The sequence below is a fragment of the Sorex fumeus genome, unplaced genomic scaffold, assembly GCF_029834395.1.
Source record: "Sorex fumeus unplaced genomic scaffold, SorFum_2.1 ptg000044l, whole genome shotgun sequence".
In the NCBI taxonomy this organism is placed as follows: Eukaryota; Metazoa; Chordata; class Mammalia; order Eulipotyphla; family Soricidae; genus Sorex; species Sorex fumeus.
Genome location: NW_026606101.1, coordinates 37,281,307 through 37,309,067, shown reverse-complemented (window position 1 = coordinate 37,309,067; position 27,761 = coordinate 37,281,307). Strand labels below are relative to the sequence as shown.

Here is a 27,761-nt window from a genome sequence, read left to right as displayed (position 1 = left end):
CACCAAACATTAGCCAAGCGGCACAAATGCTGGCCGACTTCGACCCTCAGTGTGGAAAGGTCAGACTACAGCTGAATATCACAAAGACAATGTTTATGAGAAATAGCCTCGTTCCTGACACTCCATTTGCTCTCAACAGAACGACCATCTCCAAATGCAATAGTTATGTGTACCTACGTCGAGAAGTCAGCATGATGAATGACATGGCACCTGAGTTGCACAGGAGGAAGAGAGCAGCTTGGAACGCCTTCAAGAGCGTCAAAGAAATAGCTAAGAGGACGAAGAACCTCTGACTCCAGGCACATCTCTTTGATTCCACTGTTCTTCCTACATTAATTAGGGTCTCCCAAAGAGGAATCAAAAGAGCTATGCTTGGAGTATCACGTTTCACTCAAATGAGAGAAAGAATCTGGAGTTCCGACCTCCATCCACAATCAAGAATCAGGGACGCTGTCTTATTTGCCAAGGCATCAAACATCAGGTGGCATCAAAAATCAGGTGGGCTAGACACGTAATGAGATTTGAAGATGACCGCTGGACTAGAGCCATTACCGACTGGATTCCACGGGACGTCAAAAAACCGCGTGGCCGCCCACCTACCAGATGGTCAGACTTCTTCATCAAGATCCTGAATGATCAGTTTGAGGCTCTTCATGTTCCTAGAACGAACAGACGCCACTGGGCTACACTAGCACGCGACAGGGACAAATGGAGATGTTACTGGCCCCCGCTCGAGCAAATCGGTGATTAATGGAAAGTCAAGTGATCAAGTAGTAACATTTAATTATTAATTTTATAAGTGTGTTTAACATTGATAAAAAAATTCTATTTGCCCCAGAATAAAAATAAATAAAAATTGAAAGTTCCATGCAGCTGGAAAAGATCAAACACGTACATACACAAAAACAAAACAACCCTGTTATTTTCTTGTCCCTTACAGAGTCTGATTTTTTTCACTTTCTGATGACACACTATGAGACTTTGATATGGGGAGGCAGAAATACTATAGGTGAGCACGAGGAAGAGGTTATTACAGGAATGGGACAGAACCTAGTTGTGGGAATGAAGAGTGTGTACATGTCCCGAATCCTGTGACTCAAGTCGGGCCACCATCAGGACGGTGTCACATGGGGATGAGTAAGGAAAAACTGGAATCCATGGGAACAGGTGACATGCAGTAGACCATGGTCTGCCTCACTGTGGGGTTGTACCGGCAGGTTCTCGGGAAGCAGACATTGAGAGGTGTTGATGTGGAAAATTCCTTAAAACAAAAAACCCCAAGGTTGGAACAGTCCCTGGGTAAATAGTTAAGTCTTTTGAGGATAGAACAGGCAGCAAACGTGCCCAAGAAAAAAATCACGATCACGACCATCCTGTTGTTCGTCGATTGCCTCGAGCAGGCCCCAGTAATGTCTCCTTCGTCCTCGCCCTAAGATAAGGCTCTTTCAGGGTTAGGAGAATGAGACCCATCATTGTTACTGGTATTTGGTATATTGGGTACGCCATGGGGAGTTTGTCAGACTCTGCCGTGTGGGCAGGTTACATTCAGAGCCTGCTAGTTTGTCCAAAGTAAGAATGAGATAATAAGATGTCCTGTGGCGGCAAATGCAGCCACGTGCGCTTCCGGGAGCTGGGTTTTATAGTCTCTGGGTGTTGGCCATTGATGGGATTACATGGCGGCAGGGGGCCAGTTGGTGGGTGTGACCCCTGCCTACTGGAATATTGAGGATCTGGGTGGAGGATACTCAGTCCTGATCCGAGCAGGCTTGAAGATCTCAGCCCCGAGACCTGCATGCCTTTGTTCCTCTGCCAGTACCTTCATGCGTGTGGAGAGTCATCTCAGCATGGTGGTGGCTGGTTCTGGAGGTCTTCAGCTGCTGGAGCCCTGGTCAGGGCGTGGAGGGAAACTCTATCTGCTCCCCTCCAAAGGGCCCTGGCGAGGATAGCCAGGCACGGGGGCAGTAGACTCACAGGGCCCCATTGCGGCACAGCCTGGCCCTGGTACACCGGCGCACATGCAGCTGGTGCAAAAGGCGCATGAGCTCATGTGGTACGTGCTGGTGAAGGACCAGAAGCGCATGGTCATCTGGTTCCCCGACATGGTGAAGGACGTCATTGACAGCTACAAGAAATGGTGCCGCAGCATCCTGTGGTGCACCAGCCTCATCCTGGTGCGCGTCTTCGGGCTGCACCTGAACCTCAGCAGCCTGCACACCATGGAGTTTGCGCTGGTCAAGGCTCTGGCGCCTGCCGAGCTGGAGCGTGTGGCGCTGGGCAACTGCATGCCCATGACCGGCCTGCTGCTCATGATCCTCAGCCTCATCTACGTGAAGGGCCACAGCGCGCATGAGAGCGCCGTGTGGAACCTGCTGCGCATCCTGGGGCTGCGGCCCTGGAAGAAGCACTTGACCTTCTGTGACGTGCGCAAGAAAAAAACAGAATAGGCAAAAAAAGAATAAGAAATTGTCAGGACTTAATACTTTGAGGACCTGCTGTGTGAAATATCCCACCTTCTTCTCTTCATGTGTCTGTTAAGTTTTGTTTTTAATGAATCACTGTGAGAGAGACCCTTACAAAGCTGTTCATGATTAGGTTTCAGTCATACAGTATTTCAATACCCATCCTTCCACCAGTGCATATTTCCCAATATTTGTGTTCCCAATTTCCCTCCCATCACCCTCCACCCTACCCCCAGCATGGCTCTATGGCAGACACCTCTCTCTCTCTCTCTCTCTCTCTCTCTCTCTCTCTCTCTCTCTCTCTCTCTCATCCCTTGCGCATCGAGGTTTGCAATACAGGACTGAAAGGTTGTCCTATATATCCCTTTACCTACTTTTAACATTCAGTTATTATCCAGTGTGATTATTCCATCTATTATTGTCTTACTGGTCCCTTCTCTGAGTGTCTGTTGCACTTTGGTGTGCTTTCTAATTGTCCTTAATGTCTCTGTCAACTTATACAATGCCTCATGTGCTGGGAGCCAGGCTGGGGAGAGTGAGATTGTATTGAATCAGTGGCCTGCCTGTAAGCTCCTTCATGACTCCCTCAGTGATTCTAAATCTTGTACAGTCCTTTGGTGCTTGTCACCTTATGTTTGTCTCATTCTCTGCTGCAGGTAGGGGCTGTAGGACCAGTTTTGCAGTAATTGTGACAAGTTGGGATAGACGAGGTAGAATATGTACTAGGATTTGGGACTGGAGAGACAGCACGTTGATTAAGCCTCTTGCTTTGCATGTGGCTGACCGAAGTTTGATACCTTATCTCATATGGTCCTCTTGAACACTATCATGAGTAACTCATGAGCATCTCCAGGTATGGCCTAGAAAAAAAAAAGACAAAGGGAATATTTACTGGGGTTCAACCCAGCAAGGGAAGAAACAGGAGTCTAAGGAGAGAAAAGTCAACCACCACACCAAGAAAACCTCAACCAAGAACACTTCTATCTCCAGTGTGCTTGGCACTGAAGGAAGAGCTGCTTCTCCACCTCCTGTCTCCTGTGCTGCAACACTTCAACAGCAGAAACGGGCCACCTCAGGTGAGGTAGTAGGCTGAGGGTCACCTGGAAGTGGCAAATGGTCTGAGACTCCCTACAGCCAGGCTTCATCTTATAGCAGGACTTGGCTGGTGCGCCTCTGCATTCCAGAATGCAGCACAGGATCTTGACCCCAGGCTCCAGGAAGCTGAAGCAGGAGGGGGGAGCTTCTTCCAACATCTGTTAGCACCTGCACAGTAGCAGGGACAGCAGTGCGGACCGTTGAGCCTAGACCAGCAGGCTCAGCTCAGGACTCTCAACTAATTGGGTTGTAAAAAATATTTTCTGTATAATACATACAGAAAATATCATGAATTACTTACGTTAGCAGCAGTATGTCCAGTCCACAGAAGGCAGTAGCTTTGGGAGAAATCAAAAGTTATACGGGACATTGGGATCCCCCAATACGGGACATTGCTCTCATATTTTTGGTTTTGCTCATTTGCGTTTCTTGGGAGTGAGCCCAGGGCCTCGTGTATTTGAGGCTGGTGCTGTACTGCTGTACCATGTCTTAACTGGGCAATCTGTTGTGGGATCGCATAAATCCCCGTGTTGGGGTCTAGAGGAGGGATCTGGGGGCACACCCAGCAGCACTTAGGGCTTATTCCTGGCTCTGTGCTCAGGTATTAATCCTGGTGGTGCCTGGGAGATCATATACAGTGGTGAGGATCAAACTAAGGTCTGCCACATACAGGACAAGTGCCTGGCTTCCTGAACTATCTTGCTGGTTCCCAAGCATAAGCATTTTTAAGCTAAGCCTCCATTGTTGGAATAAATAAGACACATGTTTGTTGAGTGTAATAATTATCACGGTCACGGTCCTCCGTTGTTCATTGATTTGCTCGAGCGGGCACAGTAACGTCTCCATCATGAGACTTGTTGTTACTGTGTTTGGCATATCGAATACATCACAGGTAGCTTGCCAGGCTCTGCTATGCAGGCGAGATACTCTCGCTGGCTTGCTGGACTCTCCAAGAGGGGCGGAGGAATCAAACTCGGAACTCGGGTCGGCCATGTTGGCTGCTTGTAAGGCAAATGCCCTACCACTGTGCTATCGCTCCAGCCCCAATAATTATCAATATTATAATATTATTACTGAATACTTCAGATTTTACTTGCTAATGACCTATTTTGGTCTTTTTATTTATTTTATATTTATTTTTATTAAAAACACTCAGGTTTACAAATTTGTTCCATACAGTAGTTTCAGGTATTTAGTGATCCAACACCATCAGTCCAACCTGCCCACTTAGACACTTAACAAATTGACTTTATATTACTTGTTCCAACAAGACTTAAAGAAATATCAAGTAGAATGATCAGAAAATATATTAGTAAGAGCCAATTTGTGATTGCTATATAATTTTAATCTATATAAATCTGGAAAATAAAACCCTTTAATACAATATGATAAAATGCTTATTCTCATTTACATAAGTAAGTTCTCAACTCTGGCATTATCAATTGTCTTCAATTTTTCCAACCATTTCTCAAGTTGCCCCCATAGCAGGGCCACGCAACCTCTTACAGCCCACTGATGTACCTAAGCATCACACATGTGCATATGTTTGGTTTTAACATACTTGCTTGTATTCTCTTACCTATGTTCTCCATTCCTCTCGGAGAGCCCGGCAAGTTACTGGTGCTGGGCCACTCCAGGTGGGAATAGGTTTCATGCCTTGGCCTGTTCCCCCTGGCGGCCCAGTGACCGCCATCCTCCAGAGGCCATTGGACAGTCAGGTTTGGGCCTGCAGTGACAAGACACATGGGGCCTCACCAGATGGGGGTGGAACTGGCCCTTTCCTCCCTATCCCAATGATACCCTGAGTTGCTGCCTACAAACGGCCTCTCTGGCTCCTGATCAAGCTGATTAATGGCCATGATCCCAGAAACTCAGAAACAAATCTCGAAACCCAGCAGATTTTGGCAGAAATGCATCTGGACCGCATACAAGGTGGCCACTGCCTCAGAGCATATTGGAAAGCCAAATATGAGCCGGCGGTGACGGGGCAACTGCAGTCTCATGGGAAGGGGGACAGTATCGGCTCGTCCTTCATGCCCTATCGAGGTCACAAGTTGCCCCCCACGAGCAGCTCTCTGGCACAGCCATGGCTCCAGAGACAAAAGGACTTTATCCAGAGCCTGGCAGCTTGCAGCAGAAAAGTGAATGGACCATGTATTACACTACGGGGCCATGCCTCCCCGGGAGGGAAAGGGTGTTGCTCCCTTCTGCCTTTTTGACCCCCAGAAGCAAGGAGGCCGCTGCCTCAGAGCTTATAGGAAAGCCAGGTATAAGCTGGTGGTGACAGGGCAACTGCAGTCTCATGGGAACGGGGGGCGGTACCAGCTCACCCTTCACGCCCTACCGAGGTCACAAGTTGCCCCCCACGAGCGGCTTTCTGGCACGGCCATAACACCAGATGCACAGAATTCAATCTCATAATTATCTGGCTCTATGCAGAAATCCAAAATCACGGCTGTGTGACATTATATGATTCTCATAACCAGCTATAGAAAACAAAGTATTTCACAATGCCTTTTCAGCAATTCTGATTATTGGGGAGAAAATTCTAAACAATAATGGTACATCTTTTGTCAAAGTAATGAATGTAATCAATGTAGAGAAGAGTTAAGTAGAAATCATCTGCCTCACAGACATTGGGAGGGGTGGGAGGGGGATATATTGGGGTCCTTGGTGGTGAAAAATGAGTACTGGTGAAGGGAAAGGTGTTTGATCATTGTATGACCGAGACTTAAACCTGAAAGGTTTGTAACTTTTCCCACAGTGATTCAATAAATAAATATAAGAAGAAAAATAAATAAAATTATGAAAAAAAAGTAAGGTGGAGTTCATGCCCAATTCAATCAGCTAATCAGTGGCTGAATAAATAGCAGTACTCCTACATAAAAAAAATTAAAAATAAATAAATAAATAAATAAATCACTTGTCATCCATTTGCTTATCGATTTGGTTGAGCAGGAGCCAGTAACGTCTCCATTTGTCCCTGTCGTGTGCTAGTCTAGCCCAATGGTGTCTGCTCGCTCCAGGAACACAAAGAGCCTCAAACCATTCCTTCAGGGTCTTGACAAAGAAATCTGACCATCTCGTAGGTGGGAGGCCAGGCGTTCTTTTGACGTCCCATGGAATCCAGTCAGTAAGGCTCTAGTGCAGCAGTCACCTCCAAATCGCATTATGTGTCCAGCCCATCTGATTTTTGACACCTTGACAAATGAAGCAGCGTCCCTGATCCTTGATCATCGATGGAGGTTGGAACTTCGGATTCCTTCTCTCACGAGTGAAGCGTGATACTCCAAGCATAGCTCTTTCGATTCCTCTTTGGGACACCCAAAATGTATTTTCATCCTGTTTTTGTAGGTCCCAGATCTCAGTTAGTGTTAGTGCAGGAAGAATGGTGGAGTTGAAAAGATGTGCCTGGAGCAGGAGGTTCTTCCTCCTCTTAACAACTTCTTCGACACTCTTGAAGTCATTTGACGCCGCTCTCCTCCTCCTGTGCAGTTCTGGCGCCAAGTCGTTCCTCATGTTGAGTTCTCCACTCAAGTACACATAACTGCTGCATTTGGAGATGTTTGTTCTGTTCCGTTGAGAGCAAATTGAACATCAGGAACTAGTTTGTTTCTCATGAACATTGTCTCCGTGAGATTCAGCTGCAGTCCAACCTTTCCACACTCACAGTCAAAGTCGGCCAGCATTTGTGCCGCTTGGCTAATGTTTAGTGTTATTAGAATGATGTCATCAGCAAAACGGAGGTGGTATAGTTTGCTGACCGTCTATCTTCACTCCCATTCCTTCCCATTTAGTCATCGCATGACGTTCTCGAGGTTGGCACTGAAGAGTTTTGGTGAAATGGTATCACCCTGTCAGGTGGAATATCTGTACAGACAACCCCAAATGTATGAACATCTTATCTTTGATATGGGAGCAAGAAATGTGAAGTAGAACAAGGAAAGCCTTTTCAACAAATGGTGCTGGCATAACTAGACAACCATATGCAAAAAAAATGGACTTAGACCTCGACCTAACACCGTGCACAGCAGTCAAATAAAAATGGATTAAAGATCTCAACATCAGGCCAAAATCCATAAGGTACATTGAAGACAAGGTCGGCAAGACGCTCCACGATATTGAGGCTAACGGTATCTTCAAAGATGACATTCCACTGACCAACCAAGTGGAAACAAATGGGACTATCTTAAATTAAGAAGCTTCTGCACCTCAAAAGATACAGTGACCAGAATACAAAGACAATCTACAGAATGGGAAAGGATATTTACCCAATACCCATCCGACAAGGGGTTGATATCAAGGATATACAAAGCACTGGTTGAACTCTACAAGAAGAAAATATCTAACCCCATCAAAAAATGGGGTGATGAACAGAAACTTTCCCAAAGAAGAAATACGAATGGCTAAAAGGCACATGAGAAAATGCTCTACATCACTAATCATCAGGGAGATGCAGATCAAAACAACAATGAGATATCATCTCACACCACAGAGACTGGCCCACATCCAAAAGAACAAAAGAAACCAGTGTTGGCGTGGATGTGGCGAGAAAGGGACCCTCCTTCACTGCTGGTGGGAATGCGGACTGGTTCAGCCCTTTTGGAAAACAGTATAGACGATTCTCAAAATATTAGAAATTGAGCTCCCATTTGACCCAGCAATACCACTCCTGGGAATATATCCCAGAGGTGCAAAAAAGTACAGTCGAAATGACATCTGCACTTCTATGTTCGTTGCTGGACTGTTCACAATAGCCAAAATCTGGAAAAAACCTGAGTGCCAGAAAACAGATGACTGGTTAAAGAAACTTTGGTACATCTACACAATGGAGTACTATGCAGCTGTTAGAAAAGATGAAGTAATGAAATTTACGTACAAGTGGTACTACATGGAAAGTTTCATGCTAAGTGAAATGAGTCAGAAAGAGAAGGACAGACATAGAAAGATTGCATTCATCTGGGGTATATAAAGTAACAAAATAGGAGACTAACACCTAAGAATAGCCGAGATAAGTACCAGGAGGTCCACTCCATGGCTTGGAGTCCAGCCACAGAAGGTGGGGGAATAGGCAGCTCAGATAGAGAAAGGAGCACCAATTAAAGGGTTTTGGGAGGATCCTCCCAGGATGAGAGATGCACGCTGAAAGTGGACTATAGACCGAACACGACTGCCTCTCAATGCCTCTTTTGCAAACCACAGCACACAAAAGGAGAGAGAAATAAAAGGGAATGCCCTGCGACAGGGGTGGGGTGGGATGGGGGATGGGGGGTGAGAGGGATATCCGGAGTATTGGAGGTGGAGAATGGGCACTGGTGGAGATATGGGTTCTCAATCATTGTATAACTGAAACTCAAGCACAAAAATTTGTATGTCTACAACTGTACCTCATGGTGTTTCACTAATAAAAATTTAAAAAAAGAAGAAAAAGAAATGGTATCACCCTGTCAAACCCCTCTCTTTACGTCGATGATCACTTCCTAGTAGAATGGTGAGATCCGGGTGGTGAATCCGTAATACAGCTCGTGGAGGATCCTGATATACTGAGTTTGAGCTCCCTGTTTGGTTAGGGCTTTGATGACCGCTTCAGTCTCAACAGTATCTAAGGCCTTCTTTAAATCAATGAACGTTAGGCAGAGCAGCATCTTGAACTCTGGCGAAAACTCAATGAGCTTGGTCACCATGTGGATGTGGTTGATCGTGCTGAATCCTTTTCAGAACCCGCTTGCTCACATGGCTGTCCTTAGTCTAGTGTTCTGCCAATCTTATTCAGGATGACTCAAGTGAACGACTTGTAGACGAGAGACAACAGGCAGATTGGGCGATAGTTTCCAAAGTCGTGGATTTCTCCCTTACTGTACAACAGAACGGTCCTGGTGGTTTTCCACTGGGATGGAACCTTGCATTCAGACAGGTAGCATGTGAAGAGCCAAGCCAGTGTATTGACAAGTACTGGCGGCAGATTCTTCAGGTATTCTTGTCTGACCTTGTCTCGACCAGATGTTGTATGCTTCTTTACCGACAAAATGGTGTGTTGGATTTCAGAAGGGACAACGTTGGGGAACGACATATCCATCCTGCAGAATTTGGTATGTGGGCAGGTGGACGTGGCTATTGAAGAGATTCAAGTGGAAATCTTGAATAACCTTCTCCATTGCCCTTCTGGCATCAGAAGCATCATCAAGGACCTGATGGTGCACGCACAGAAGATCAAGTACAATGTCATTGGACTGACCCAGACAAAAAGGTATTGAGCACATCACACCGTTTTCGACACTGGAGAAGAACTGTTTCTCGGAGTATGCATCAGTAGAGGCGTCTGTGGTGTCAGTGTCCTTATCAACATGAACTTGGCCTTGAGCATCGATTCGTTTGAATGCCTAATAACCTGAATCAGACGCTTATGTTTGAATAGATGTGGCTCATTGCCAGCAGTTTCTGTCTTCGTAGTCTACCCATCAACAACCAAGTATGATGAAGAAGAAATTGAGAAGTTCTACATGAAGCTGGAGAATTTCTATAAAGATCACACACCTTCTACAAGTTCATTGTCAGTAATTTCAATGCCAAGATAGGTCTGAGAAGGTTGCCCGAGAACTCCACATCAGGACCCATGGCCTAGAATGGAACGAACAGGGTGAGAGACTGTCTGAGTTCATCATGTCGACCACGACCATCCATGGTAATCTGCAGTTCCAGAAGGCCGAATCCAAATGTTAGACATGGACGTCTCCCAGTGGAGAGTTCCACAATGAAATTGATCACATCATTCAATTGACAATTCAATTCAATCAATCAATTCAATTGGTTTTGCCTTGACTGATGTCACTGTTGTCCCAAAATTCCAAATGGGATCAGACCACTATTTCCTTCATGTGAAATTTTACTTCTCGGAGCGGGGAGAAAGGACTGCAAAGTTTAAGAAGAGAACTCCCAGAACGACCACCAACTGGGAGCTCCTTGGCACTATTGAGGCACTATGGGAAGATGCTGTCGTTGACAACATAGATGAGAAATATGGTCAACTGGTTCAGCACCTCCATGACTGTGCAAGGAATGCCAAGAGTGAAAAAGCCACCAAAAAACACTTGTCTTGGGAAATTCTTGAGCTCATTCGCCAACATGGTTTGGTGCAAGCCTCACACAATCACAAGCTAATGTCCAAGCTCAAAAAGCTATGCAGAGAAGCGATAAAGGAAGACCTCAAGTAGAAAAAAACAGCAGTGCTGGCCAATCCAGCAGAAGCTGGGAAAAGTATTTGCAAGGCCCGCCTGTCCTTTGCCAACTATAAGACCAAGATGACTGTCCTCCGATGTCCTGATGGATCTATCACATCTTCCAGAAGGACAATGGAGAAGGTTATTACTTTAAATACCCAGCAATTTTTCATATATTAACTAAAACTATTATTTAAACTCCCTTAAATCTTGGGAGTTAACGCAAGACTCCCAATCCTGTTTTATTGATATGTAGGTCTATCTTGGGCTAGAACGATAGCACAGTGGGTTGGGCGTTTGCCTTGCAAGCGGCCAACATGGCCAACCCGAGTTCAATTCCTCCACCTGTCTCAGGGAGCCTGGCAAGCTACTGAGAGTATCTTGCCCACACGGCAAAGCCTGGCAAGCTACCCGTGACATATTCAATATGCTAAACACAGTAACAATTGTCACAATGGAGACATTACTGGGCCCACTCGAGCAAATCAATGAACAACGGGAGGACAGTGACAGTGACAGTGACAGGTCTATCTTTAGTTTTCTACTATGCAATTTTGATTATTATAGCTTTGAAATATAGTTCAGTTAATAAATGAAAAGGAAAAAGACAGTGCAAGAGAGAGAGAGAGAGAGAGCAAGAGAGAGAAGAAAAGTGCCTGCCATTGAAATGTGTCCTATGCATTATCACGGTTACGAGCGCCGACCACCCCAGGTGGGAATGGGTTTCGTGCCTTGGCCTGTTTCCCATGGCGGCTTGGTCACTGCTGCCATCTTCCAGAGGCCTACAGACAGCCAGGGAGGGCCCCAAAGTGACGAGGAACTTGGGGCCCTGTGGGATGGGGGTGGAGCTGGCCCTTCCTCCCCCACCCCCGCCCCTATGCCCACTGGCTGCTGATTAAGCTGCTTATTGGCCATGATCCCAGAGACTCAGAAACAAAGCTCGGAACACAACGGCTTTTGGCAGAAATTCCTCCAGATTTAATTATTAAAACTTCAGAATTCCAAAATCATGCGGCTGCTATTGCGGCCGCATGTCATCATTTGCAATTCATAATCAGCAATAGAAAACAAATTGTCTAATGTTGCCTTTTTGGCAGATCTGTGTGTTAGGGTAAAATCCCAAATAATAATGGTGGGTTTTGTGTTGAAATATTGAATGTAATTCAAGTAGAGTGAGAGTAATATGGAAATCATCCGCCACACAGGTAGGGGGAGGGTGTGAGATGGAGGGGATACTGGGGTTTTTGGTAGTGGAAAATGTGCACTGATGAAGGGACGGTTGTTTCATCATTGTATGACCGAGACTTACACTGAAAACGTTGTAACTGCTCTCATGGTGTTTCAATCACTTGATCACTTGATCCCCTGTTATTCATCGAATTACTCGAGTGGGTGCCAGTAACGTCTCCATTCATCCCTGTTGCGTGCTAGCATAGCCCAATGGCATCTGTTCGTTCTGGGAACATGCAGAGCCTCAAACCGATCATTCAGGATCTTAATGAAGAAGTCTGACCATCTTGTAGGTGGGTGTCCACGTGATCTTTTGACGTCCCGTGGAATCCAGTCAGTAATGGCTCTAGTCCAGCGGTTGTCTGTAAACCTCATTACGTGTCCAGCCCATCTGATTTTTGATGCCTTGGCAAATGAGACAGTGTCCCTGATTCTTGAGCGTTGACGGAGATCAGAACTCCGGATTCTATCTCTCATTTGAGTGAATCGTGATATTCCAAGCATAGCTCTTTTGGTTCCTCTTTGAGAGACCCGAATAGCATTCTCATCCTGTTTTCATAGGGCCCAGGTCTCTGAGGCATATGTTAATGGAGGAAGAACAGTGGAATCAAAGAGATGTGCTCATAGCTGGAGGTTCTTTGTCCTCTTAGTTATTTCTTCAATGCTCTTGAAGGCATTCCAAGCCACTCTCTTCCTCCTGCACAACTCAGGTGCCAGGTCATTCATCATGTTGATTTCTCGACCAAGGTATATATAACTGTTGCATTTGGAGATGGTGGTTCCATTGAGAGTGATTGGAGCGTCAGGAACGAGGCTATTTCTCATAAACATTGTCTTCGTAAGATTCAGCTGTAGTTCGACCTTTCCACACTCACGGTCGAAGTCGGTCAGCATTTGTACTGCTTGGCTGATGTTTGGTGTTAATTAGAACGATGTCATCAGCAAAGTGGAGGTGGTGTAGTTGCCGACCATCTATCTTCACTCCCATTCTTTCCCATTCCAGTCCTCGCATGATGTTCTCGAGGGTGGCACTGAAGAGTTTTGGTGAAATGGTATCACCCTGCCGAACCCCTCTCTTGACATGGATGATTACTTCTTTATAGAATGGTGAGATCCTGGTAGTGAATCCATAATAGAGCTCACGAAGGATCTTGATGTATTGAGTTTGTACGCCCTGATTGGCTAGAGCTTCTGTGACCGCTTCCGTCTCAACAGAATCAAAGGCTTTCTTTAAATCAATGAACGTTAGGCAGAGCGGCATCTTGAACTCCTGAGAAACCTCAATGAGCTTAGTAATCATGTGGATATGGTCGATGGTACTGAATCCTTTTCGGAATCCGGCTTGTTCACATGGTTGTCCTTCATCTAGTATTCTGCTAATACTATTCAGGATGACTCGAGTGAACAGTTTGTAGATGACAGACTATAGGCAGATTGGGCAATAGTTGCCAATGTCGTGGATGTCTACCTTCTTTTATAGTAGTACAGTTCTGCTGGTTTTCCATTGGGATCGAACCTTGCATCCAGACAGGTAGCATGTGAAGAGTCGAGCCAGTGTATTGATGAGTACTGACGGCAAGTTCTTCAGGTGTTCAGGTCTGACCTTGTCTGGGTCGGGTGCTGTTTGCTTCTTTACTGATGAAATGGCATGTTAGATTTCGGAAGGGAGAACTTTGGGAATGACATATCCCTCCTGCGGAATTTGGTATGTGGGAAGGTGAACGTGGCCATTGGAGAGATACAACTAGAAGTCATGGATAATCTTCTCCATTGCCCTTCTGGAAGATGTGATAGATCCATCAGGATGTCGGAGGGCAGTCATCTTGGTCTTGTAGTTGGTGAAGGACAGGCAGGCATTACGAATGCTTTTCCCGGCTTCTGCCGCATCAACCAACACCACTGCTCTCCTGTCTTTGAGGTCATCCTTGATGGCTTCTCTGCATTGTTTTGCCAGCTCGGATGTTCACTTGCGGTTGCTTGAGGCATGTGCCAAGCCACGTTGGCGAATAAGTTCAAGAGTGTTCGAAGAAAGGCGGTTTTTTGTGGTTATCTCTCTCTTGGCATTCCTCGCACAATCATGGAGGTGCTGAATCATTCGATCATATTCCTCATCAATGTTGTCAATGACGGCATCTTCCCATGTTGCTGCAACAGAGCCAAAGAGCTCCCAGTTGGTGGTCGTTCTGGGAGTTCTCTTCTTAAACTTTGCATTCTTTTCTCCTCGTTCTGTGAGGTAGAATTTTGCACGAAGGAGACGGTGGTCCGATCCTGTTTGGAATTTTGGGACAACAGCATCATCGGTTAGGCAAAACTGCCGATTGAATATGATGTGGTCTATTTCATTGTGGAACCGTCCACCAGGAGACTCCCATGTCCAACGTTTAGATTCAGCCTTTTGGAACTGTGAGTTACCATGGAAGGTCTTGGTTGACATGATGAACTCTGTTTGTTCCATTCTAGGCCATGGGTCCCGATGTGGAGTTCATCGGCTGATCTTCTTGGTCCTATCTTGGCATTAAAATCACCGACAATGATCTTGTAGAAGATGTGATCTTCTTTATAGTACTTCTCCAGCTCCATGTAGAACTTCTCAATTTCTCTTTCACCATAATTGGACGTTGGTGCATAGACAACAAAGATAGAAACTGCCGGCAGTGAGCCACATCTATTCAAGTGTAATCATCTGATTCGGGTTGTTAGGCATTCGAATGAATTAATGCTCATGGCTAAGTTTGTGTTGACAAGGATACCGACACCACCGACGCCTCTTTTGTCACATGTTCCAAGGAACAGTTCTTCTCCAGTGTCGAAAACGGCGTGATGTGATTGATGTCTTCTCGTTTTGGTCAGACCAATGATGTCGTACTTGATCTTTCGCGCTTGTACCATCAGGTTCTCGATGGATGCATCAGATGCCAGCATTCGTGCATTAAAAGTACAGACAATCATTTTTGTCTTTCTTCGTTTTGGCAGCCTATTTCTGCCTTCGGATTTTATCAGCCTCTCCTTCCACATCCTTCTCGACTCTGCCGTATTCAGGGTCAGGGGAATGAGATCCATTTATTTTTTTTACTGGATATGGCATATCAAATAGACCATGGATAGCTTGCCAGGCTCTGCCATGTGGGTGGGATATTTAAGGTACCCTGAAAAATTAAATGAATGTAAATAAAAAGTCGTGCGCCCGCAAATGTGGCTGCGCGCTCCCGGGAGCTTGGTGTGATAATCTCTGGATCCTGGCCGTTGTTGGGGTTACACGGCAGTTGGTGGGTGTAACTGTCTAGCTACTGGCAGGTCCAGTCCGAAACCGTGCAGGCTTGGAGATCTGAGCCCCGGATCCCACACACCTGGGTTCCTCTGCCAGTTCTTTTATGCATGAGGCTCATCCAAGTGTGGAGAGTGGTCCCAGCATGACCTTGGCTGGGGCCCGGAGGTCTTCAGCTCTTGGGCCCTGGTGAGGACAGTCACAGCACAGGGTAGGAGACTCTGCCTTGTTCTTTCCTGGGAGCTTGGTGTGATAATCTCTGGATCCTGGCCATTGAAAAAAAAGTGCCTACGATTGAGACAGACTTGGGGTGGGGAGTGGAGGAGGAGAAACTGGGGATATTGAGAGTGGGAAATGTACACTGATGAACAGATGGGTTTTGGAACAATGTATGACTGAAACCCAATTACGAACAACTTTGTAACTGTGTCTCATGTTGATTTAATAAAAAAAAAAGAAAGTTAGAATATGTCTTCCATCTTCTTTTCCCTTCTCTCTTCTTAAGTTTGCTTTATTTCAAGGAATCTTATGGTCCCATACAAAATTTAGTAGTAAACTCTTCTCACTCTTGATAGGATTGAAAATCCAGCTGGCCTATACTTAACAAACACTTCCCTTCAGCAAATGCCAGTAATAACGAGTGTGATAATCACTCAGGGCAGGACAGGGACCACTCCTGCCCTGCCCAGAGTGATCCATGAGGAAAGAACCAGGACTAGAGCCTGCGCTTTGCAATAACAAAACAAAACAAATGTCTTCCCCAGAGCAGAAAGTTGCTTTAAATGAAGGGGAATAGGAATGGAGGGAAAACTCTTTAATTATCTTGATTTTTTGTTTGTTTTGGGTCATCACACCTGGCAGTGATCAGGACCTACTCGGGGCTCTGTGTGAGGGATCACTTCTAGCAGTGCGGTGAGACCACAGAGAGTGCCAGAGATCAAACATGAGTGGGATCAACCCTGGTGTGACTGTGCAAGGCAAGCACCTCCCCACTGTACTATATCTCGACCCCAATTATGTTGATTTTTAAAGACCACTTAGCAAATCTGAATTCAATACTTATTATTTATGATATTTCATATGAAAGAATGGCAGATGGTTACAGCAGGTGGTTATAAATGGCTCAGACTTTAGACTAATCCCTCTCATTGGAGTAAGAGCCTCAGAAACTCAAATTTCAACACAAACACTCAACATTAAACATTTCATCCCTGCCCTATTAAACTTTCCTTTTCCCACTATCATTTTTGAGAAATTTTAATACTTAATAGACATCAACTTGAGAATAAGAATCTTAATGTGATGCTACAGGGACAGGGACAGGAATCTTGGTTATTCCCCAGTTTTGCCCTAAGGAGCATGGCGGTGGCCCAAAGAGTCGACTTCTTATTCCCCCACTCAGACAATGGGACCAAGTAAGAGTATTAAATCATAATAATAAGAGTATTACATCATAATAATATAAGCATATTCTCTAAAAACTGCTCAATTTGAGAAGCCAAAAATGACATAGTGATATTGCACTGATGTCATTGCTCAAGTAAAGGTAAAGGTAAAAGGTAAAGGCCCTCCCGTTGATCGTCGATTTGCTCGAGCGGGCCCAGTAACGTCTCCATTGGAGACTTTGTTGTTACTGTGTTTGGCATATCAACTACTCTCGGTAGCTTGCCGGGCTCTCTAAGAGGGGCGGAGGAATCGAACTCGGGTCGGCCATGTTGGCCGCTTGTAAGGCGAACGCCCTACCCGCTGTGCTATCGCTCCAGCATTGCTCAAGTACTTCTAAAAATTTAGTGATCTTTAAGTCTTTTTTTTTTTTTGGCTTTTTTTTGGGTCACACCCGGCAATACTCAGGGGCTACTCCTGGCTCTGCACTCAGATATTACTCCTGGCGGTGCATGGGGATGCCGAGGATCGAACCCGGGTTGGCCTCCTGCAAGGCAAAGGCCCTTCCTGCTGCACTATCGCTCCAACCCTTTTAAGTCATTTTTAACAGAAATTTTTTCTTAAAATGATGTTCACTTTGGCGAGGCAATAACAGGGATTAAGGTACTTGCCTTGCATGCAGCCAACACGTTTGATCCCTGGAATCTGAGCACTTCCAGGAGTGGTCCTTGAGCACAGAGCCAGGAGTAAGCTCTGAGCACCTCTGGGTGTGGCCCAAACAACAACAATACGATGTTCATTGTTTATTTTTGGCACTAAGAAGAATCTTTATTCTCAAATCTGATGCTGAATGTAATTTTGAGAATCAGAGGTCCCATTAACTCCATTCTCTATAAGTATTCATCTTCAAGGTTACACGTTGTTCTCGCTCATCAGCAAGGTAAACGAGTCAGAAAAAGATTAAAGAGGTACACAATAGAAATGCAAAGAAAAAAACACTGTTACAAGCATTATCATCCCAGTTAACTTAAAGACAAAATTCCAGATTAATTTACAAAAGAAATGCAGAACCTTATCATTTCAGTAAAAATTAGTGTCCCTGTATCTTTTGGGGGCATGGGGGTGGGCTCTTCGGGTGATGGACAGCTTAGGGATCACTCCTGGCGCTGTGCTTAGGGGACCACACAGTGACAGGAGGCCGCCACATGAAAGGCCAGTGCCTTAGCCCCTGCACACATCTGCACACTCTCTCTCTCTGGCCCCGGTCTGTCATACCTTTAAAATTAAGATCAACTCAGAAGTTGGGCAATCATGCAAAGTTCAGAGCATTAACCCCTGCCTCCGCTGCGTCCCCCTCACAAGGTCTACTTGCCCAAGTATACCCCTCAGAGTAAGGATGGATTTGAAGATGCCAAACAAAACCAAGTAGGAAGTAGAAGCTGAGAGAGACAATTCTCTGAATCAGCAGACCAGTCTCATTTCATAAATGAGAAAAATAACTGGATAGAAAGGTACATAGATCTGATTACAATGCCACTTGTAACTACACATATACATCTAAAATCCAGAAAACTTAAATCTACAAACAGAATGGGAGAGTGAAGTTTTAATCAGCACAGCAATGCACCTCACATATTTCAGAGATCATATGGAAGAAATAACCTCGAAAATTTCACTGCGCGGCTCTGACATATACCAAGTTTTCACCCATTTTTGGATACACAGCAGAAAGAACCAGCTTGAAAAAATGTGCATATTTTAGCTTTTCCCTCTACTTTGCTTTCCTATTTTTCAAAGCTGAACATTGATTATTTTTAATGCAAATTATGTGGGGTGGTATCTTCACTTTAATCACACATTTTAGGACTAGACAAAATCAATGGTATTTCAGTAACTCATAGTGTATTTATAAAATAAAAAACCCTCTATCAAAACACAGTTTTTCATGGGAAAAAATAAAGCAGACAAATGGATCTACACAAAGTAAAACGGAACTTTGGTAGATTTCAGTGTATGACAATCCAGGACAAGCATATCTGCCCGTATTTCCCCAGAACCATTCATCTTCTGAGTTCACTTGATCACTTGATATCTCATTACTCATCGACTCACTCGACCGGGTGCCTGTAAGGGCAATTAGAGGCTGCCCTAAAAGCCTCTATCCCTCTCGGAGAGCATGGCAAACTGCTGAGAATGTTCCGCCCGCTCCGCAGAGCCTGGAAAGTTACCCATGGTGTGTTCGATATGCCAAAACCAGTAAATGGGTCCCATTCTCCTGACCCTGAAAGAGCCATCAATATGGCAGCTTTAAGAAGGATGAGGAAGGAGAGGCTCATAAAATCTCAGGACCGACCTAGGCTGCCAAAACGAAGAAGGACAAAAATGACTGTCTGTACTTTCAATGCACGTACGCTGGCATCAGATGCATCAATTGAGGACCTGATGGTGCAAGCGCAAAAGATCAAGTATGATATCATTGGTCTAACTGGGACGAGAAGGTGTCAATCACATCACGGAGTTTTCAACACTGGAGAAGAACTGTTCCTCCAAACATGCGACAAAAGAGGTGTCAGTGGAGTCGGTGTCCTTGTCAACTCAAACTTGGCCATAAACATGGATTCATTTGAATGCCTAACAACCTAAATCAGAAGATTACACTTGAATAGATGTGGCTCACTGCCGGCAGTTTCTATCTTTGTTGTCTACGCACCAACATCCAATTATGATGAAGGAGAAATTGAGAAGTTCTACATGGAGATGGAGAAGTTCTATAAAGAAGACCACACCTTCTACAAGATCTTCTGAGTTAAAAGTTTAAAATATTTTTTAACTGAGATTAATAAATTGACATTGTTTCTCATTCCACATCATCTTCAGCCAAGTTCTGGGCACTGACAATTCTCTAACTTATGTGGGCAGCTTGGTGAGAAGCATTTGGAGCACGGGGGAGGGTAGCGTTGAGGGGGGCACTTTGCTGGAGCACCGGCGGTGGGTGGGAGGGAGTTGCTGGAGCAAGGGGGTGGGGGTTGCTGGAGCAACGCCGCGGGGGGGAGGGTGTTGCTAGAGCACCGGCGAGGGCATAGCTGGAGAACCAGCGGGGTTGGGGGGCGGGTTGCTGGAGCACTGGCCTGGTCTCTGCGGCTGCCCCGGGTTGGTGTTTGCTGGGCGGCCCACACCCTTCTTGCATTCCCCTCGGGCTAGGAACTCTCCCTGAGCTGGATTTCTTCGCTGAAGTGCTTCTGGACAGCCTCAGCACCTGTAAGGTGGGAACCTCAGAAGCCCAGCTCTCTCCTTGGCGAGCTGGTTTCTTTCTTCGTTCCCGCAACTCTTGGGGTCAGGGTCACCCATCCACTGCAGTAGGAGTGAACGCAGCCACCTCCGCCCCGATGTCGCTGCTCGGGGGCACCAGCCTCCCGTCCTTAGTGGGCAGGGGCAAAGCGTCACTATTGTTGCTTACAAGGTGACTCACACTTTCCCTGTGCTCCGAATGCTCCAGAAGCTCCTATATGCTATGACTCAGTAAAGGTCACTGCGTTCTGAATTCCATGCAACTAAGCTATGCGTCAGAAACAATCCAGTTGGAAGTTGAAATTGTCTTCTCTTGTAGATGGTGGGACTCTGGGCTGATCCAATAACAGGGTGTCCACTAACTGACCACTGGTTTCAGGTGCCTTTTGCAAGGGATCATGAAGGTAAATGTTTCTTGTTAGAGAATGTCTCATGCTGCATTTTTTAACTTTATTTCTTCATGGAGTTGTAAAAACTCACCTTCAGTTACTCTCTTTTTTTTTGGTGGGGGGGAATATTTTATTTCCTTTGTATATTTCTTTATGCACCACATATGACAGAAATCATTTGGTATTTGTCCCTTTACCTTTAATTCACTTCATTCAACACAATACCCTTCAATTCCACCCATAAAAAAATGAATGTAGGGTCATCTTTTTTTTTTAACACTTATTGGGTAGACAGATATAGAGAGATAGGTAATGGTTTATTTTGGGAGAGGGGCACACCTGGCGATCTCAGGGGTTACTGCTGTCTTATATGCCAGGGGTTGGACCCAGGTCAGTCACGTGTAAGAGAAACATCCTAACCACTATCTATCACTCTGGTCTCTTGTATATGTCAGTTTCTATATCTCATTTACTCCTGGGCACATGGATTGTTTGTAGATCTTGGCTATGTGTGAATAGTATTGCAATAAATAGGAGTGCAAATGTCTTTCTGAATACATTTAGTTAAGGGCTGGAGCAATAGCACAGTGAGTAGGGCGTTTGCCTTGCACGCGGCCGATCCAGGTTAGATTTCAGCATCCCTTATGGTCTCCTGAGCACCGCCAGGAGTGATTCCTGAGTGCAGAGCCAGGAGTCAGCCCTGAGCATCGCTGGGTGTGACCCAAAAAGCAATAAATAAATAAATAAATAAATAATAATAAAATAGGGTATTTATTCATTTAGTTATTGTTTGATTTGGTTTGGTTGGGACCATAGCTGGTGGTGCCCAGAGCTTACTTTTGGCTCTGCACTTCATCGACCACTCCTGGCAGTGCTCAGGGAACTATATGGGGTACCAAGAATAAAACTCATATCAGTTAGTAGGAAGGCAAGTGCCCTGCCTGCTATACTATATCTTCAGTCTTTGAATTCAATTTTTTTGGCTCTTAGGACAGATGCCCTGGAATAACATTTCTGGGTCATATGGAAGCTCCATATTTAATTTTTTGAGAAGTCTCTATGGTTTTACTTAGAGTCTGACCAGGTTACATTTCCCACCAACAGTGTATGAGGTTTCATTTTCCCCACAACCCTGTCAGCGCTGGTTGTTTCTACTTTTTTTGATGTGTTGCAGTGTCTCTAGTATGAGATGATATCTCGTTGTCATTTTGACTTGCATGTTCCTGATAAGAATGAAAAGCACTTCGCCCCCCCATATCCCTGTTAACCATTTGTGTATCTTAAATGTCTCTTTGAAGACACATCTTTCATATTCTCTCCCTGTTTTTTGCAGGCACAAATCATTTATTCTGTATTGTTTGTTAAAACTAAATGGCTAATGAAAACACTTCACTAAAAGAAAATTTGTGAAAATTGTTATATCTCACCATGGCGTCCTTGTCTGAAGGTTTACTGAGATTGAAAGTTTATTGAGATGTTCATTGCCTGACAGCAGCTGTGTTCATTACTTTTGTTTACTGAGCTTAGTTGACTTCTCTGTTACTTTCCCATCCCATGTGGTCCCCCAACTGGGATTTCAGTGTTGCGGAAGGACATGTCCAAGAGCTCCAGGGTCTGTACAGCTGGGCTGAGGAGTTTACACGAGAGGTTGTGGTATGTAGGTGTGGCTTTAGGGCTCCCAGAAGGATGGGGAAGGAATAGGGGGTTTTGTCTCTGCAGAGATGGGCCACTGATACTGCAGCAGATGTGGGACTGGGTTTGGCTGCTAGTGCTTCACAGAATGGGGACTCAACCCACCACCTCAGGGGGCCATCCCTGGGTTTTCAGATGGAAGACTTGTGCACCCGTGAATTTTAGTGACTTGGCTTGCAATGACTAATCTCATCTGAGATTAGTTGTGAATCTGTAAAACTGGGCTGATCTTTTTTCTTGCTTGGGCCGATGAGTTTACTTGCTGGTGGCTGTCTCTTTCTGAGCTATTTTTAAAAAATAATCTAGAAGAGACTTTAATTCAAAATAGCATACACTTTGAGGTTTTTGTGCTTGTTTTGTTTTTGGCCATACCTGGCCATGCTCAGGGGTTAATACTTGATTTGCATTCAGGATTAGTCTTTTTCTTTTCTTTGCAGGGGTGGGGGGGTGGGGGCACACTCCACAATGCTCAGAGATTACTCGTGGCTTGGCATTCCTGGTGGTGCTCAGGGAACCATATGAGATGCTGGGGATTGAACTCTGGTAGACCGCATATAAAGCAAGTATCCTGTTCTCTCTAGTGTCATTCCAGTCCCACCAATAAAATATACATTAGGTTGATGGAGTTTCAGGGAAAAGGGGAACTTCATTGTCAGTGGAACCACTGTCTCAATAAGACGTTATGGAAAATGATATGAAGACTTCTCAGAAAATTAATGAGAGCTTCCATATGACCTAGCAATTTCTTTCCAAGCATCTACGTCAAGAATACTAAAATATTAATCCATAGGATATATGTACACCTATGTTCATCAAGCATTATTCATGACAACCAAATACTGAAAATAAACCTAGTGCCCTATGCAGATGAATGGACAAAGAAATTTTGAGATGCAATGGAACACTATTCAGTTATGAGAAAAGATGAAACCATGCAATTTGCTGCAACCTGGATGAAATTTGAAGGAGCTCTTGGACTCACCAAGCTGAGTGAAGTGAGCCGGAAGTAAAAAGACAAACACCAGATGGTCTCATTCAAACGTGGAGTACAGAGAAACAAAGCAGGAATTAGATAGTCCCCTATGGGAAAAACCCTGAGAATTGCCAATAGAGTAACAAATGGATTCTGAAGAGCAGCAGGGGACAGGGGACCTTCTGTAGAGGTTGTTGACATGGGGTGTGGGGATTGCAAAATAGCTTTGCAATTACAGAGCTGAATTGGATAAATGGAAACCATTGTAAACCCACATTACCTCAATAAAAAGTAAAATTACAGAATATTCTATATGCGGAAAGACAATTTCTTAGTCTTTTCACACCTGTTTCTGATTTTACAGCAACAAATATTCTTCACAATGAAAATATTCAACCAGCTCGGTGGGGTAGGGAGACTGGCAGGAGGTAAAGTGCGGACATTGATGGTGGGAAGTGAACCACGATGAAGGGAACATTGCATGACTGAAACCCAATGGTGAACAACTTGTAACTGTGTCAGAGAGTTTTCAAAATGTATTAAACCTTATTTTAACTAAGTTTTATAATAGCGTAGGAAAAAGTCTCAAACTTTTAAAAATTGTCAGGTCAGGGGCTGGAGCGATAGTACAGTGGGTAGGGACTTTGCCTTGCACACGGCCGACCCGGGTTCGGTTCCCAGCATCCCATATGGTCCCCCAAGCACCGCCAAGAATAATTCCTGAGTGCAAAGCCAGGAGTAACCCGTGTATCACTGGGTGTGTCCCTAAAAGAAAAAAAAAAGGAAGGAAGTTAGGTCATATGTTTTATTTTCCTTTGAAATTAACTTCAAAGGGGCCAAAGCAGTCTGAGCGATCTTAGAGCAGGCAGGGCATTTGCCTTGCGTGAGGCAGATCCAGACTGGATCCCTGGCAGCATATGGTCCAACTAGCACCTGACTATAGCCAGGTGTGGTCCCAAAATGAAGCAAAACAAAAAAGTAACTTAAATATTTGAAAAATAACATACAACTTGATTCAAATTGAATTTAAAAGTCCTACCTTACATTCATATATAAATTATTCAATATATTCATATCAAATCATAAGTATCTTTGTAATTTTGTTATTCACAGTGTTTCAATAAAAAATCAGACCTTAATATTTAAAAAATACTCCACAACATTAATTTGAACATTAAAATGATTTTTGTGACATTTTGGAAAAAATAGTATAAAGGATTCATGTCCTAAAATGTTGATCAAATATTTTTCTTTCATACAATTCTGGAAGAAAAATATAGCAGGTAGATTATGTCTAAAAGCATTTTTGGGGCAAATTTGGATGAAAAGTCATCTTTCTGTGCCATTTTGGAAGAAAAAAAATGCCATGGAAGTTAGAGCTAAAGAAACACATTTTTTTGGGAAGAAAAATCTGTTCACGAAATTTAGTTCAAAAACTGATATTTGAAAGGAGTTTAAAAATATGTTTGCAAACCACAACACCCAATAGGAGAGAGAGAACAAAAGGGTATGCCCTGGCACAGACGCAGGGTGGGATGTGGGGAATGGGGGTTGGGAGGGATACTGGGATCCATGGTAGTGGGAAATGGGCACTGGTTGAGGGATGGGTATTTGATCATTGTATAATTGAAACCCAAGCACAAAAATGTGTAAGTCTACAACTGTACCTCATGGTGTCTCACTAATAAAAATTAAAAAAAAATGTTTGGTGGTGATTTTGGAAGAAAACATGGCATAGAATTTATGTCTAATAAACATAACCTCAGTAAGTTTTAATAAAAATATTTTATGGCTATTAGCAAAGAATAATCTGGTAAAGGATTTACCAGAATTCTCCCTACAGCTTGACGACATATGGATAATGCACCATGTACTTAGGCTATTCTGACAGAAAACCTGGTGTAGGAATTATGTCCAAAATTTCACTATTGGCTCTAACCTGAGTACTCTTTATTTTGAGGCTATTTAGAAAAAAAGAATTGCACAGAACTTAGGTTAAAAAGATAACAAGATATGAGTAAATTTGGATAAGAAATCATATTTTCTGCATATCTTAAATGAAAATCTCTAGTACTAGTTCTAGTACTAATACTCTAAAAACTAGTTGTAATAAACCCCAAATCTGAGCAGATTTGGGTAAAAACATTTTTAAGAGCATCTGGGGCAAATATTTGACATATTACTTTATCCCCACTATTCATATAAAACTGTATTTTCAAAATCATGTTCTGGTCCATTATTCAGGGGAAAAGATGAACTCAACAAAGGACTTGTGACCTCTAAGTCTACAGTTTAAAATAATTTGGATGAAAAGGTATATTTTCTATGTTATTTAAAAAATAGCGTAGCATACAATTTATAAATAAAAATTTGAGAAAATGTTGCTAAACTGTCACATTTCTGAGTTTTTAAAAATCTGTGGTAAAAATATTATTTCTAGGGGCTGGAGTGATATCACAGCGGGTAAGGCATTTGCCTTGCACGTGGCCGACCCAGGTTCGATTCCCAGCATCCCATATGATCCCCAGCATCACCAGGAGTAATTCCTGAGTGTAGAGCCAGGGCTAACCCCTCTGCATCGCTGGGTGTGACCCAAAAGCATTTTTCATATATATATATATATATGTACATATATATATTCTATAAAACCTACAAAGGGACCAGGATATGACTCAGTGGTAAAGTATATACTTTGTGATGCATGAGATCTGGTTTTACTTTATTTTTTTATGGTTAAAAAATTTAAAACTTCAATAAACTTGTAAGATTTAGTTAATTTGGGTAAAATTGAATTTTCCAGACTATATTTTAGTATTATTGCAAGAAAATTTAAACGAAAAATAAAGAAACAGGTAAGTTTAGGTTCCAAAACTAAACTTTCTGAGTGAATTTGGACAGAAAAATGCATTTCTTGGGCTAGTTGGAAAAAAATTTTGTTTCAGAGATAATGTTCCAGAAATTCCACCAATTACATCATTACCATAGCAGAAATAAGTTTTGGGAATTGGTGCATACAATTAACTTTAAGTTCTTCCAAAATTACTCTCTATAGGCCCCCCATCTTTTTTTAACCTAAAGTATATCATATTGAACAAAATTTTTATTTGTTATGGGACCATACCTGTTGGTGCACAACCATACCATGAAGATGAGTCCTTGGACTCTGATCTAAGCAGGGCCAGGACCCCACATTACACTAAGTGGGTGAGCCTAAGCTTGAGAGTCTGATTGATATGGAAAAGGGAAAAAGTAACCCTCTGTGGCCAGCAAGTTTCTGCAGCACAAAGCAGCAGCTTTCTTCCTCTCACATATCTCAGGATAGTTAGGCTTTGAATGTAAACCTTCTTTCCGTTTGTCACAGACCCAGGATGTGAGGAGGTCATGAACTATGTTTCTGTTTATGTAAATGACTGTTTCTGTTTCTGTTCACTGTCTATGTTTCTGTTAACTGACCATGTTAATTTACATCTTCTGCCTACGTGGCTGAATTTCATTGGATATGATAAGGCAGCTAATAAAAGGAGGCTGAACAGGCTGCTCTGAGTCACAATACCAGAGACAGTTGTTATCCTCCATGAATTATTACTTTATTTTGCGTGCAATCTCAATGCCTCAAATCGCCTCACTGAACGTTCGTACAACACATACCTAGCTGTGCTCAGGGGTTACTCCTGCCTCTGCACTCATCTTGGTTCAGACTATCTGAGCTGCCTTTTCCTCCAGCATGTGAGGCTGATCTCAAAGCCATGGAGCAAACCTCCTGGTACTTATCTCATCTATTCTTGGGTGTTAGTCTCCTATTTTGTTACTTTATATTCCACTGATGAATGCAATCTTTCTGTGCCTGTCCCTCTCTTTCTGACTCATTTTACTTAGCATGATACTCTCAATGTTGAACCACTTGTATGTAAATTTCATGACTTCATCTTTTCTTTTTTTTCTTGCTTTTTGGGTCACACCTGGCGATGCACAGGGGTTACCCTGGCTCTGCACTCAGGAGTCACTCCTGGCAGTGCTTAGGGGAGCCACATGGGATGCTGGGAATTGAGCCCGGGTCGGCCGCATGCAAGGCAAACACCCTACCCGCTGCGCTCTCTCTCCAGACCCATGAATTCATCTTTTCTAACAGCTGCATAGTATTCCATTGTGTAGATGTACCAAAGTTTCTTTAAACAGTCATCTGTCCTTGGGCACTCAGGATTTTTCCAGAGTTTGCCTATTGTGAACAGTGCAACAATGAACATAGAAGTGCAGATGTCATTTCGACTATACTTTTTTGCCTCTCCGGGATATATTCCCAGGAGTGGTATTGCTGGGTCAAATGGGAGCTCTATTTCTAATTTTTTGAGAATCATCCATATTGTTTTCCAAAAGGGCTGAACCAGTCAGCATTCCCATCAGCAGTAAAGGAGTGTCCCTTTCTTGCCACATCCGCACCAGCAACGGTTGCTTTTGTTCTTTTGGATGTGGGCCAATCTTTGTGGTATGAAATGATATCTCATTGTTGTTTTGATCTGAATCTCTCTGATTATTAGTGATGTAGAGCATTTTCTCATGTGCCTTTTAGTCATTCGGATTTCTTCTTTGAGAAAGTTTCTGTTTATTTCATCATCCCATTTTTTTTCTTTTTTTTTTATTAGTGAAACACCATGCGGTACAGTTGTAGATTTACAATTTTTTGTGCTTGCGTTTCGATTATACAATGATCAGATACCCATCCCTCCACCAGTGCCCATTTTCCACCACCATGGATAATATCCCCCCCACCCC

General features: G+C 43.8%; 1 pseudogene; it reads left to right on the top strand.

Moving 5' to 3' along the window:
- Positions 1 to 1,184: 1,184 nt before the first annotated feature.
- On the top strand, positions 1,185 to 17,613 carry LOC130030383 (necdin-like; annotated as a pseudogene).
- Positions 17,614 to 27,761: the final 10,148 nt, after the last annotated feature.